At 35.5% G+C, this 16,492-nt stretch overlaps 1 long non-coding RNA gene across 1 annotated transcript; it reads left to right on the top strand.

The window, feature by feature from the left end:
* The first annotated feature begins 393 nt into the window (after positions 1 to 393).
* LOC111091789 lies at positions 394 to 16,172 on the top strand. The gene is made up of 4 exons (XR_005376014.1): positions 394 to 1,035; positions 8,540 to 8,705; positions 8,814 to 8,987; positions 15,961 to 16,172. It is a non-coding gene; the product is annotated as an uncharacterized LOC111091789 (long non-coding RNA).
* Positions 16,173 to 16,492: the final 320 nt, after the last annotated feature.

Here is a 16,492-nt window from a genome sequence, read left to right as displayed (position 1 = left end):
AACTAGCTGAGCGACTCCTATCTTGGGGAAACAAGGGGGAAAAAATCCAGATCAAAGCAGGTAGGAGACACAAAGACACATTCTTACCAAAAGCCACTCCTTTCAGTACAGTGACCCAAAATCAGGAGGGAGCTTAAAACCTGGAGCTGCCTCCTGAGGAGTGAAGGATTTAAACTCTACATCAGGTACCCCTAATTTTAAGACCTGTACCTGAGAGATGAGCCTCCAAAACGTAACATTGAAACCCAAGGGGATATTAAAAAAAAAAAAAGAAAGAAAAAGAAAGAAAGAAACCCAAGAGGACTTGCATCCAAACACCCACAAGATTATAGTAAACTGAGAAATCAGTCTTCAGGGGCTCATGGGCACAGACCTACTGACCCCAAGGTCCAGTGCAGAGGAAGCAGATAGGAAAGCACCCAGGATTTCTGTGATAGAAGCTCATTTGCTTATAATAAAGTGGTGATGTGAGAGGCAGGCATCTAATTTAATGTATATCTAGGATGCATTAAATGCATGTAGGATGACTACAACTGTGTTCAGGGACAGAGGCTGGCAGCTGCCATCCTTGTACTTTCTCTCTGCTACATTAGAACAACAGTATCCAGCGAGGTGGATTTCACAGGTGTCTGGTGCCATGGTGCTTTGAATCTAGCACTCAGGCTCACTTGACCTTGTTGGCTAGCAGGGCTTGGATTCCTAGATCCATGAGACTACATGAGACAGTTCTTGGCCAGCTATCACCCCTAAGGCACTGTACAGACAATAGACTGAAACAGATACCAGTCTTGCTGTGAAATAGGCCTATTTCCTTGTCCTGGAGCCTTCCCCTAAAGATCAGGCTTCTGGTTTGATACCTAACTAAGGACTTTTTGAGCTGCTCTCAGAGAACAGAAGCTAGTAGACATCATTTTCATGTTCTGCCTCTACCTCACTCCAGCTAGCTGCTATCTCCAAGAAAGAAATCTTCCCTCAGTCTGATGTTTCAGTTTGTGCAGCTGCTACCTGGGATCATCTCTAGATCGTAAATATATGGTAAGATTCAGAATAATCTAGTAATTCTAATCTAATTCTGATACCCAGCAAGCCCTGCATTCCTGGGTCCCCGAGGGATGTAATAGACAGTTGTTGGCCAGCTACCACCCCTGGGGCACAAGAAGAGACAAAGTCTGAGGTGCCCAGCCCAGTATTTCTCTGAAAGAGGACCATTAGCTTATCTTCATAGTAACAGCCTGAAGGGGAAGTTTCTATTTAAATACACATCTAAGGGCCCCCTGTGATCCTCTTCAGAGACCACAGAGGTCAGGTATGGTATTCACCTTCCCTCTCTACAGCACTCTTGCACAGATGAATTTCTACATATGTCTAATGCCCCAGTTTTTATATCAGGTTCCCTGACTTATGTGGCTCTGCCTAAAAATCACCTTGGTGGCCAATGAAGCTTGTGTTCCTTGGTCAAATGAGACTAATAAATGGAGAGACAGTGCTTGGCTCCCTACCAACCCGACAGTGGACTGAAATATTCCCTTAGTCTTTCTGTGTAAAAGGCCTATTTGCTTATCCTGAAGCTTCAGCATGAAAGCAGGATTTTGGTTTGGCACATCTAGAAGCCTAAGGAAGTGGTTTCCAAGGATGGAGGCTAATGGACACCAGCTTGGTACCTTCTGTCTTAAACACTTATCTGGCACCCTGATTATTGCAACTTCTGCCTAAGGGACAGCTTTACAGCATCCAGTTCTGGTGTCCAGAGAGGCTTAGGCTTGTGGTCCCATAGAACTACATATATTAGCATACTTTAAAAGCTGTTGCCCAAGGGTCTGGCTTCCAATCAGCCTGAATCTAGGTGCTGAGATCCTCCCCTTTGAGATGCAGGTCTTGGCACCTTCTTAATGACTGGGAGGCACTAAAAATGAAATAGGCTGCTCAGAGAGACAACCAAGATAGAGGACAGAGTGAAAGATAAGGTTCATCTCTTATGAGAAGACATGCCTCAACATTGGGGTATGTGGCTGATTTATCTACTGCATAGAACTAATACAGAGAGTCAAGGAAAATGAAGAAAGGGATAAGTTCCAGATGAAAAACAGGATAAGTCCTCAAAAATGTCCTTTATAAAATTCTGATTAAAAGACCAACTTAGTGGTCACAAAGATAGTCACTGATCTCAAAAGAATGGATGGCCATGTCAGAACTTCAACAAAGAGAAAACATAAGAGTGCCAAATAGAAGTCACAGAAATGAAGACTAAAATAATAAAAAAAATACACAAAAAGAGTTCAGACTAGATAAGGAAGAAGAAAAAAATCCATGGACTTGAACACAGGACAGTAGAACTCAGTCATAGCTGCAAAAATTTTAAAAAAAGAAGTGAGGGGACGATAGTGGAAGGACTCATGGAAAAACATCAAGCAGACTAGCATTCAATTTCTAGGAGTCCCAGAAGAATAAAGAAATAGGCAAAAGGCTTATATGAAGGTTTAATGGCTGAAAGCTTTCTTAACCAGTGGAAAGAAATACATCCAGGTGGAGAAAGCCCAGAGAGTTCCTATAAATGGGCCCTATAGAGACCCATAAGAAGAAGATGCATTATAATTAAAGTTATTAAATTAAAGCTATAACTGTCAAAAGTTAAGGGCAAGGACAGATTCTTAAAAACATGGAGAAAAACAAGTTACAAAGGAATTTCCATAGGACTATCAGATTTTGCTGGCCAAAAGGGAATTACATGATATGTGATACAGGTACATCCCAAGAGCGGATAAACACCTTCTCATTAGGACTAGTCTATCCAAAAGAGATGTCATTCAGAATCAGAAGAGGTAAAGAGTTTTCCAGAGAAGCAAAAGCCAAAGAAGTGCATCACCACTAGACTGGCCTTACAAACAAAACAAAACAAAAACTTTTGAGTTGAATAAAAAGGGTGGTAATTACTAACTGGAAAACAGAGTATAAGTCTCACTGGTAAATATATGGTAAGATTCAGAATAATCTAGTTTTGTAAAGGTGGTGGATTAATCACATATAAAACTAGCATGAAGATTTAATAAAGTAATACAAACAAATGTAACTACAATAATTTGTTAAGGGATACACAAAATGAGATATAAACTGTGAAATCGAACACAAAGCAGCTTGGGGGAAAGTGAGCTGTTATTTGTAAAGCCTCATGGTAACCACAAAGGAAAAACTATAGCAGATACACAATAAAGAGAAATCTAAGCACACTGCTAAGAAATTCATCAAACTGTAGAAGAAAGCAAGAAAAGAGGGAACTACAAAACAGCCAGAAAATAATTAACGAAATAGCAGTAACATATGTACCAATATGTAATTTACATGTTAATGACTAAATTTGCCAATCAAAAGACATAAATGGCTAAATGAATTTAAAAAGAACCATACATACGCTGCCTACAAAAGACTTCAGTTGTAAAGACAGACTGAACATAGAGATATGAAACATAATATTCTATGCAAATGGAAGAAAGCTGGGGCAGCTATACTTATTACTGACTTTGTTTTAAAGCCTATTTTGTCTGATATAAGGGATGAAAAAGGTCATCACATAATGATAAAGGGGTTAATCAAAAAGAATATAACTTATCTAAATATTCACCCAATATAGGATCACCTAAATATATAAAGCAGTAATTAAGAGACCTAAAAGAAGAAATGGATAGCAAAAAAATAATAGTAGGGGACTTTAATTCTCTACTTTTATCAATGGATAGATTATTCAGAGAATCAGCAAGGAAACATCAACCTTAAATGACACATTAGACCAGGTGTACTTACATATATAGAACATTCCACTCCAAAGCAACAGAATATTCTCAAGTGAACACAGAACATGCTCCAGGGTTGATCATATGTTAGGCTGCAGAACAGATTTAATTTAAGAAGATTGAAATCATATCAAGAATCTTTTCTGACTATAATAGACTAGAAATTAATAAAATGGGAAAATCACAAATGTGGAGATTAAACAATAGGCTACTGAACAACCAAGGGGGCAAAGAAGAAATAGAAATTAAAAAAAATGCCCTGGGACAAATGAAATGAAATATATTCAACACCAAACTTATGGAATGAAGCAAGACAATTCCAAGTGGGAAGTTTATAGGAATAAATCTCTATATGAGAAACAAGAAAATCTAAAAAAAATTCTAATTCTACACCTCAAGGAACTAGAGCAAGATGAATAAACAAAGGCCAAAGTTAGGAGGAAGGCAATAACAAAGACCAGAGCAGAAATAAATGAAATAGTTTCACTGATCTTTTCTATTGTCCTTTCTGTCTCTAAGAGCTATTTTTTTGAAAAGATAAACAAAATTGACAAACTTTTAGCTAGATTAAAAAAAGGTGAGGCTCAAATAGAATAAAAAAATACTAAGAAGAAAACTAAGGATAGGATATTACTATGAACAATCATACATTGGAGAATCTAGAAGAAATGGAAACATTCCTAGAAACTTACAATTTAACAAAACTCAATCATAATGAAACAGATAATCATAATAGAGCAGTTACTAAGAAGGAGATTCAATTAGTAATCAAAGACCTCACAATGAACAAAATTTCAAGACTAGATAGCTTCACTGGTAAATTCTAACAAATATTTAATAAAAGAATTAATACCAGATATTTCTCAAACTTTTCCAAAAAACAGAAGAGGAAACATGTCATTTTAGGAGGCCAACATTATCCTGATACCAAAACCAGACAACAGCACACAAGAAAATTATAGATTAGTATCTCTGATGACAATAAATGCAGAAATCCTCAACAAAAAATGCTATCAAACCGAACTCAACAATACATTAAAAGGATCATACATCATTTCAAGTGGTACTTATTAAAAAATGGTAGTTATTAATCATCTGCAAATCATTCAATGTGATATACTACATTAACAAAATGAAGGAAGAAAATCATACGATCACCTCCCTAAGATGTAGAAAAAGCATTTGACAAAAATCAACATCCAGTTATGATAAAACTCTCCATAACTGGGTGTAGAGAAATCATTTCTCAACATAAATACTCTCTAGGATAATCCCACAGCTAACATAATACTAAATTATTATATACTAATAATACTAAATTATTATAAATTATTATATACTAATTATTAGTAAAAGGTTGAAAGCTTTTCCTCAAGATTGGGGACAACACAAGGATCCCAACTTTTGACACTTTTGTTCAACATAGTAGCATACAAAAGAAAATATTTAGAAATAAATTTATCCGAGGAGGTCAAACACCCATACACTGAAAAGTATAAAGCACCAAGGAAGAACACAAATACAAAGATATTCTATTCTCATGGATTTGAAGAACACTGTTAAAATGTCAACAATACTTAAAACAATCTATAGATTCAATGCCATCTCTATCAAAATTCAAATGACATTTTTCAGAGAAATAGAACCATCCTAAAATTTGTATGGATCCAAAAAAAGACCCCAGATAGCCGAAGAAATGTCAAATAGAACAAAGCTGTTTGGGGTTTCATGGGTGGCTCAGTGGTTCAGGTCTGTCTTCAGCTCTGGTTGTGATCCCTGCGTCCTGGGATCTAGTCCTACATCAGGCTCCCCGCAGGGAGCCTGCTTTTCCCTCTGCCTGTCTCTGCCTCTCTCTCTCTCTCTCTCTTTCTGTGTCTCTCATGAATAAATAAAATCTTTTAAAAAAAAGAACAAAGCTGTTTGTATTATCATAATAATAGACCTATAGATCAATGGAGAATAGAGGGCTCAGTAATACACTTCCATAAATATGATCAATTAACTTCTGACAAATTAGCCAATAATATACATGGGGAAAGAATAGTCTCTTCAGTAAATGGCAGGCAGGGGAAACTGGACAGCCATATACAAAAGAATGAAACTGGACCATTATTTTATATAGTTAGCAAAAAATTAACTCAAAATGTGTTAAAAACTTGAACATACAACCTGAAATCATAAAACTCCTAGAAGAAAACATAGGGGTAAGTTCCTTAACATTGATTTTAGCAATGATTTTTTTTATTTGACATCAAAAGCAGAGGCAACAGAAGCGAAAATCAAGTGGACTACATGAAATTGAAAGTTTTCTACCATTTTTCTACCTAGTAAAGGAAACCATCACCAGATAAAAAGGCAACCTACCAAATGGGAGAAAATGCTTGCAAAACATATATAAAGAATTCTACAGCCCAATAGCAAAAAAAACTAATAGTCAAATTAAAAGATGGGCAGAGGATCTAAATATACATTTTTTCCAAAGAGGTACATGAAATGAGCTCAACATCACTAATCCACACAGAAATGCAAATCAAAAGCAACGTGAAATATCACTTCATACCTCTTAGAATGGCTATTATCAAAAGGACAAGAAAAAATAAATGTTGGAAAGAATGTGGAAAAAAGGGTCTTTGGGTACTGCTTGTTGAAATTTAATAAATGCAGCCACTATAGAAAACAGTATGAAGTTTCCTAATAAATTAAAAATACTGTAATTACTATATGATCCAGGAATTCTTCTTCTGGGTATTTATCTAAAGAAAACAAAAACACTAATTCAAATAGATATGGATGTCTATTCCTGGTATCATTATTTACAATAGCCAAGACTTAGTTTGGCTAAACTATTTCCTAAGTTTTGGAAATAGTTTCATTGATCTTTTCTATTGTCCTTTCTGTCTCTAAGAGCTATTTAGAGACAGAATAACTGTCTGTCTATTGCCTTAGAGGAAGCAATCTAAGTCTCCATGGATGGATGAATGGATAAATGTGGTATATATACACAATGAAATATTATTCAGCCATAAAAAAGAAGGACTCTTACTATCTGCAACAATATAGATGAACTTTGAGGGCATTATGCTAAGTGAAATAAGTCAGAAAAAGGTAAATACCATATTATATCACTTATATGCATAATCTTTAAAGTCATAATACAAAGATTGGTGATTGCTAGAGGTGGGGGTGGGCCTGGCCAAAACGGGTGAAAGAGTTAAAAAAGTATAAACTTCCAGCTATAATATAAAGATGTCACAGGGATGTGATGTCCATCATAGTTAATAACACTGTGTAGTAGTTTTAAAGTTCCTAAGAGAGTAAATCTTAAAAGTTCTCATCATAAGAAAAATTATAAATATGAATAGTGATGTATATTAACTGTACTTTACTGTGATATCACTTCACAATATCTACAAATATTGAGTCCTTATGTTTTATGCCTGAAGCTAATATATTATGTGTCAATTGTATCTCAGTAAATAAAAATGAGTTAGAAGCGAAATTAAAATATTTTCAACATCTTTAAAGTTAAATTTTGTATGTTCACATCCCAATTATATTTCAAGATAGATGTAGTGGTCATTTCATTTTTCTTTCCTACTTTTCCTTCCCTGTAAGATGAAGATGGAAATAAGGTCTCATTTAAAGAAAAGTGAGATAACTATAAAAAATCACTTAAAAAAAATCACTTAGATGAACTACACAGTATAAGAAATCAAAGGAAGTAAAGGGTTTATTATTATTTTAATTAAGAATATTGCTTTGGAGAAAATCACTTCAGAAGCCACATTAAATGGGAGAAAAGGTGCATTGGTAAGAATTTAAAAATTCAATAATTTCTATAAAAGTTGATTTTATATCAAATATATGCATTTATGTAAAATTCATATGTGAATATTGTATGGATATATATGCATACTTATAATCAAATTCTAGCTTTTTCTTAAAATAGCTTAATCGCATTCCTAATATGTGAAACTAAAGTAAATACAGTGAGAAAATGTATATTGTATATCATAATGCATAATTCATTAAAAGATGTAAGTATATGTAATATATAGTTTGATGTATCTGCTTTTTTATGTCTTTTTAGCATTATCTGTCTATATTTAAGAAAGAGGAAGAAATCTAAGGATATGTGCATCTAATATTTAACTGCACATTAGTTTGTTTGGGCTATAACAACATAGACTGGGTGGCTTAAACAACAGAAATTTGTTTTCTTACATTTCTAACATCAAGATGCCAGCAGAGTTGATTTTGGGTGAGACTGCTCTTCCAGGCTGGCAGATAGCCACGTTCTCATTATATCCTTATGTGACCTTTCTCTGTGTACACTCAGCGACATGTCTCTAGTGTCTCTTGTTCTTGTAATGACACCAGTCCCCTAGAATAAGGACCCTACTCTTATGACCTCATGTAATCTTAATCACCTCCTTAAGACTCTATCTCCAAGTATAGTCACAGTCCAAGTTCAGGCTTCAACATATGAATTGTGGGGATATACCAATCATTTCATAACAAACAGGTGCAACCTTGGGTCTTAAATCAGCTTTGAAAGGAAATAGAGCAAGACGGTTTTACAGACTGAGGTATGAAACATTAAGTTATTTATTAAATACATTATCAGCCGAATTTGTTAATTTGAGATGCATAAGTATGTAATTTAGGGACATTATAATAATGGTACAATCCAGCCAATTTGATCCACTTCATAAGAGTAAATTATGTACATTTCTTTCCAAATATGTTTTTAGTAACCTGATCTCGACAGCCTGAAATCAGCCACAGTACTTTAAATAATAAAGAAGTTTGGAAAAAGCTATAAATCGGGGTTCCTCCAACACATCGCTATTTGGAGAACAGGGAGTTGAAGAATTTAAAAACGTGTGCTTGTACAGATATAATGTACTAAACAAAAAGGTAAAGTGTTTATTTCATAACAATTGAATGACAGACAGTTGACCTAATGGAAGTGGCTAGAGATTTATGTTTCTTACTCTAGAAGTTCTTTTTTTTTTTTTTTGTTAGGACAAGCTTCACAAAAGAGGAAAACTTTTAAGAGGTCAACATCCCAACAAATTGCACCTCAGCAATAAAATTTTTCAATGCCAGTGCAACCTACAGAGAGTCAGTATGTCAAATTACCCTATCAGAATACATTTTAAGACACTTTGCTCATTTATTCATCAAATATTGAATCAGGTAAGGTCATATACTTTGCTTTGCACTAGATATATAAGCCTAGAAGGGTCTCTTTCCTTGAAGAAGTTAGAGTCTTGTGGTAAAACAGACATTATATAAACAAATCAATATGAAACTACAAATGTAGAAAAGTGCTGTTAAGATCATGAAAATGTGCCATGGTAGAAAATGACAGGGACAAATCTAATTAGAGAGGATGTTTGGAGAAGACCTCTTTGAGATGATGATATTTAGAGTGAGATTTGGAGGATGAAAAGAAGCAGGCTGTGTGAAGAGCCACAGGAAATGCACTCCTGGCAGATAAAACAGCACAAAAGGGCACTAAGTGGGACAGTTCTGGGCTTGTTTTATGTGCTGAAAGCAGGGAATTTTGGCCAGAGCAGAGGTGGTGGTGACTCAAATGACTTACTGGGGCCAGTCAGGTAAGTAAGTAAAGTAGAAGGGCATCTTTAGTTGTATTCTTTTAACCCAGATATACTTTGTTTGCATATTAATGGAATCTTAATTGTATTCTTCCTAAAGGGACACTCTCTGATTACATATTAAACTCACAGGAATATTTTTCACTAACACAAAGAAATATGCTCTGTCCTAAATTTATGATATACTAGTCTCCTAGGTCCATCTTTTGTTTTCTCCCTCAACTTTGCAATACAGAAAACAACAGTGCAATCTCAGTGATAAATAACAAATGACAGTGGGGTATCAATATAACAATAAGGTGATATATTGGTATCAATATAACAATAAGGTGAGGGGCGTCTCTGGTAAACTGAGAGTACATGCTTCTCATAAAGATCAGAGTCACTATTTAGCCTGAGAGCTTTTGCCATGGGTGAAGGAGGGTCCAGATTTAGCTAGAGGTTATAATTTTTAAAGAGAAGTTTAGATCTAGATTTTCCCATGTAATCCCCATATTTTACAATATTGTCAGATCATTTAAATTGTAAAAAACAAACAGCAAGGAATTACTACCAAGACTAAACAAAACCTGAAGACGGTCTGGGATTTTACCCTACTTGCAAACTAACAAATTAACCTTCAGATTTCATTAATGCCACAAAATGTAAGACTTCTGTGTCAGGGAAAAAGGACAGTTTATGGTTCGCATTAAAACACTAGTCAGATCATCAGCATTTGTGTTGATTCCCCCAGCTTTAGTTTCCCACTGATCAATGCAAGGGGGCCAGCTGACACCAGCATATGTAGTAGATTGCATTGCACAGGAGAGGATCCCTCATTTCAGAAAATCCAAGTATTTTATGAGGGGCAGAAAGCAAGTCTTCCATTTTGCTCTGGGGAAAGAGATCTTTATTTTCAAGCCTTCAAGCAAACCAAGGCTGTTGATTATATGAATGTGCCTGTACTTTCCCTACAGCAACAGACTATGCCTCCATGTGCAAGATGTTGAAAACAAACCTACAGAGAACTGTCAATATCCATAGTCCTCTAATTTTCAATCTTTGCACTAAAGCATAATAAGTGAAGGAAAGAATCATTGAAAATGATGTTTCTAGAGATGGACAAGAACTAGGTTGTGTACAGGTTTATAGGCCACAGAAAAGATGGTCCTTTTTATATGGAGCTCAGTGGGAGTCCATTGTTGGATACCAAGAATAAGAACAGCATGGATCACTTTATGCTTTCAAAAGAGCATTTTTGTAGTTAGATAAAGAATGGACTTGACAGGAACCAGATTGAAAGGCATCTCAAGATGTCTAGACATGATATGATAGCCTGGCTCAAATGCTATAAGTGCAGATGGAGAAACGTAGATTAATTTTTGATAGCATCTAGAGGTTGGATCTATAGACTTAATCAATGCATAGGGAAGATAATGGAGATAAATGAATTAGAAAGTCTCATTAGAGTTTTTGGTTTGAAACTCCAGAACAATATTTGGTCTTATATTTATTTGAAAGGGAAAGTTAGTGAAGTAATATGTTCTAGGGAAACAACAAAAGTTTTGGATATGTTATCTTTCAGATACCACTAAGCATTCAGGGACAGAAACAAAGTGGGTAGTTGAATATATAATTTAAATACTCAGAAATGTGTTTTTTGTTACATATGTAATGTTGGAAGCAGTTGGCACAGAGATGACACTTAGGTATTTAGTGTGAATAGAATCATATCAGGAGAGAATGGTGAAAAAATAACTTAAACATTGATTACTGAAAAAAAAATCCCCATAATTTTTAGAAGCTTTTTGAGCAATTTAGAAACAAATGAATTTAATAATAATAAAAAATGTTTAGAGAGAGAAGGAAAAAGGAGGGCACGACAAGTTGCAATAGAGACTATGAAGATGTTTCTAGGAGGAAGGTGTCCATCATATGACACTTATAAAAAGTGAGATGAGGACAGAGATGTGTCCACTGGATTTGCAAACATGGAGGTGAGGAACAAAAGAATGGTACAAGAATGGTATTGTGAGAGAAGTAGAAACAGAACAAGCAGATAATAGTTTTCAAAATGTTTTCTCTGAAGAAAAAGAGAAGACATAACTTTAGTGGATGAAGAATCAAGGTAAGATTTTTCTTTAAGATGGATCATTAATTCCCAATTTTAAAGGATCATTAACTCCTATTTTTTAAAAAGATTATTTATTTATTTATTCATGAGAGACACATAGAGAGAGAGAGAAAGAGGCAGAGACAGGCAGAGGGAGAAGCAGGCTCCCTGCAGGAAGCCCAACGTGGGACTCAATCCTGAGTCTCCAGGATTATGCCCTGGGCTGAAGGTGGCACTAAGCCGCTGAGCCACCCAGGCTGCCCCATTAATTCCTATTTAAAAAAAAATTGAGAGAGAGAGAGAGAGAGAAATAGCAAGAGAGGACAAGTAGCAAGGAGAGGGAAAAGCAGGCTCCCCACTAAGCAGGGATCCTGATGCTGTGCTTGATCCCAGGACCCTGGGATCATGACCAGAGCTGAAGGCAGAAGCTCAACCGACTGAGCCACCCAGGCACTCAAGGATCATTAATTCCTAATGGGAATGATTCTATTGAGAAGGAGATACAGATAATGTAAGAGAAATAAGTGGAATACAAGTCATGTAACTGTGATTCACAGCCTCTGTGGAGAGATTGTCATTTGATTAAATTTTCTATCTTCACAGAAGAAAACCAGAAGATAGATTCAAAAACAAATATGTTAAACATTTTACTGAAGATGAGGGGATTTATGCCTTATGGCTTGTATTTTTGTAATGACATAAAGAAAATCAATAGGTAGCAAAGCAATGGTAGGTTTGAGGGGAAAAAAAAGGAAAAGATGACTGTAGTAATTGTAGAGAGTGAGTGATCTTTGTTAACAAATGAGGTTAGCATTCATGAATCTATAGCAGCACACTGATTCCAGGATGTGAGATTTTCCCTAGGAATAACCTGCCCACTCCATTAATAAAACACAGAGAAGATATCTGAGTTTATCCATAGCTAGAGTATGAAATAGAGTATAAAATATCTGGAGATAAAAGACCATTTTTAAGGGGGTGATTGTAATGAAATACAGAATCTACACTAGGTAAATAAGAAAGCGAAGCTGGGTCTGTCCAGGTAAACAAACGATATACCATTAGGAAAAGACACAATCCACTTATTGTAAGAGTGAAAATTTGTTATTCTGAGATGGTTTTAGGAGGGGACATGGATAGATGGATATTAGTGGTTTGATTAGGATATATAAATTTGGGATTTTAGATGATCTATAGTTTCCGGGGATGACAGTTTCCAAGGAGTTTTCCCACAAGTGAAGGAGAAGAAAAGTTCATTGGTGATCAAAGAACAAAAAAAAATTCAGGGTCAACTTTATGTATGTTGCACTTACTGAGATCAATTTGAAGTGTGAGACACAGAGGAATATATTTTGAAGCAAATAAGTCCAGCAATGAATAATGAAAATACTCTGAAATTCTAAATTATATTAAAAATAATCATTAGTGTACTTGTTAAAATACACAGTTTCTAGATTTCTGGAGGTACTGAATCTGTAGACTTAGGTAGCACTTCACAGTCTTCTGTTACCAGTTACCACTGGTAATTTCAATCATCAACAGTTTAAGAAACGTGGAGTTAGGGATCCCTGGGTGGCGCAGCGGTTTAGCCCTGCCTTTGGCCCAGGGCGCGATCCTGGAGACCCGGGATCGAATCCCACGTCCGGCTCCTGGTGCATGGAGCCTGCTTCTCCCTCTGCCTGTGTCTCTGCCTCTCTCTCTCTCTATCTCTGTGACTATCATAAATAAATAAAAATTAAAAAAAAAAAGAAACATGGAGTTAGAACAAAGGGGTTATGGAGAATGATTGAGATAAGAGTCAGGCTATTTGATGTTCCCTGATGTCAGAATGGGAGACACAGACTTTATAGTGAAGGACTGGGGCAGGTATACCAGTGGAATATCAGGCATGGTATGTAATGATAAAGTTGAAACTTCAGTCAGGCAGCAGCAGATTAGTGCTGGCGATTTACCCACAATGTATTTGGATGTGGAAATGCATCTTCAATTTCTTTCAGCTGAGCTCCCTAGTCCTCACAAAGAATATCACATTGGGATGAACTCTAGAGTGGGGGTTGGCTATCTAGTTAGTGAGATTTCTAAACTCTAAGTGCTTTTAGAAAAATGGTTCCATTTATATACTGTTTTTAGTGGCAAAATAGATAAATAGGCATGCTCTTTGGGACTTGGTATATAGGCTGCTACCATACCAACCAAGAGATCTGGAAATTGCTGCTCACAGGGATGATCGTGGGCCCACTGAATTGCTAGACAGAGAATACTTGATGAAATGCCAAATGTGCTGTGCTCACACTGTCATAATGTGGACTGATAAAAATAAGAATAGGGAAGGTGGCTATCATTAAGTATAATCAGTGCTTGGACATAAAATGTAGGTAAAAATAAATTGTATGCCAACTTACTAAGAGACAGTGCCAATGTGAGTCATCAGAACCTACCTGGGCAATATACTCTCCTTATCACTTTTTACTTGTTTCTACCGTTGGCTGAGGCTTGGCCATACTGTAGGACTAAATTGGATACCAGAAATGAAAGTGTAGAGTCTCATAGAGCATCAGGCTCCATTTTTCTTCTCATACCTTGTAATAATCATATACATTGGTTTACCTCTAATTTCTTGTTTTTTTCATTCAGTTTATTGTGTGCCCTTGAATGGGTACCTACCCCCACTTTGGTTTCTAGTGCTTAGCCTCAATGGCGAGGATCTAGAAATTTTTTTTGAGACTCTGGAAATTAATATAAAATTTCCCACTTAACTCTAAATTAATAAACTAAATTTCCATGTTTATTGTTTTATGAACATCTCTTTAATACTTACAGAATACTAGCCATTATGCCAACATGTAATGAAAATCATATTTATTTTTACTACAGCAAAACTTAAAATGTCTCATTCCCATTTGTATGGAGAATCAGAAAGATTTAGTCACTTGCATTAGATCAAACTGCTTATAAGTGAATGAGTCAGGGATTCAAATTCAGATGTTCCTTCTGTTTACCATAGCTTCCTTTACTACTATTTCCAAAGTAGGACAATTCTGTCTTGTTGAAAATAATACATGTTTTCTCCAATAGAGAATAAGTACAAAAATAACTTTGAGACAGAATAAATTTGATTAAAATGTTTTGGGATTTAAACAAGAGTGAATAATTAGATTTTCATGTAATTCAAAAATTGAAGTATAAAATTGTAGGGTATGTGGCATTTTTTTGGGGAAAGAATAACAAATCTATGGGGAAATATTCCAGGGGAAAATTTAAGAAAGTGGCAAAGATTGGGAGATTCGAGATGGTTATAGGTTTGACCAGTAACAAAGAAGAGAATTGTGGATATAAGAGTGGAAATGTTTACCTGGGCCAGGTCACAGAAAGTTTTAAGAAACAGGACAAGGAATTTTAGGGGAAAAGAAAGGTACTTGAAAGTATTGGATTACAATTATATTGGCATATTAATTTGGTAGGGCTTCTTAGGGTCATGAAATAATAAAGATCTGAACTGAGTGTTGGTTGTGAGAAAGGAAAGAATACAGCCTCATTGAATAGATGGAAGTTAAGGCGTGGAGTTCAAGAATAACATTTCTATTTCTAGTTTGGTTAACATTGTGATCTCATAAACAGGCATTAACTGGCAGAAGGAGAGGATAGATTAAGGAAAGGTGGTAGTTTGTGGTAGAAGAATATGGAATTCCAATAAGAAACTGGGAATGCCAAATTCAGATGTGAACCTGGAGTTCAGAAATCATGATATGGATATAGATTTTTTTTCTTTTTTAAAGATTTTGCTTATTTATGAGAGAGAGAGAGAGGCAGAGACACAGGAAGAGGGAGAAGCAGACCCCATCCAGGGAACCCAATGTGGGACTCGATCCTGGAACCCCAGGATCACGCCCTGAGCCAAAGGCAGACACCCAACCACTGAGCCACCCAGGCATCCCTATAGATTTGATAATAAATCTTAGGAGTGTGAATGTTTAGAGCCAAAATTATGGGTAGTAACTAAATGCCATCAAATATTTTTCCAATTAATAATTATACTTTTCTATTACCACAACAGACTCAAGATATAAGCATAACATTAAAATCAGCATTTTAAGGGGCATCTGGGGTCGGCTCAGTTGGTTAAACATCTGACTCTTGATTTTGGCTTAGGTTATGATCTCAGGATTGTGAGATTGAGCCAGTGTCAAGCTTCATGCTCTGTGGGGAGTCTGCTTGAGATTCTCTCCCTCTTCCTCTGCTCCTCTCCCTTTTTGTATGCATGCTCTCTCTCTCCTATAAATAAGTAAAATAAAATAAAATAAAATAAAATAAAATAAGATAATAAAATAAAATCAGCATTGTAACAGATAAAGAAATGAGTACAAGGAAATCATAGGCGATAGACCCAACAGTTTTATTCTAGGAAATTTGTTCTTTTTTTTTTTATTTTTTTTAATTTATTTTTTTATTTTTTTTTTAGGAAATTCGTTCTTAACCTGTATACTATTTTTCCTGCAATAAGAGTGAAGAAAGAAAGGAAATAAAAATTGCTATGAATGGAACAAGAATACCATGGCTTATGAAAAGCAGTAGAGAGCATTCTAAGAAGAAGTATATGGAATTAACATTTGCTACAAAGGAGTTTATGGATATAGCCATTGAGAAATATCTGCTATTTTCAAAGCTAAACAATTTCCTGTGATGAAATAAACAATTTGATAAATAGACAATAGCAAAGGAGTGTATGCAGAATTACTCCTCTAATACTTTTTTAGTGAGATTATGTTTTCCAGTGAACAAGAAAAAGTTCCAGTTCAAGATGGCAACATAAGAAAATGCTGAACTCATCTGCTATGGACTCACTGAATCTATAGCTACATTTGGAACCATTTCCTCTGGAAAACAAACAAACGAACAAAACTAGCTGAGCAACAACTCCATACCAAGCAAATAAGAAAAAAAAATTACATCAAAGCAGTTAGAGAGGATGAGACACATATTTACTATCAATT

The sequence above is a fragment of the Canis lupus genome, chromosome 22 (genome assembly GCF_011100685.1).
Source record: "Canis lupus familiaris isolate Mischka breed German Shepherd chromosome 22, alternate assembly UU_Cfam_GSD_1.0, whole genome shotgun sequence".
NCBI classification, from domain to species: Eukaryota; Metazoa; Chordata; class Mammalia; order Carnivora; family Canidae; genus Canis; species Canis lupus.
This window is presented reverse-complemented; position numbering and strand designations above follow the sequence as displayed.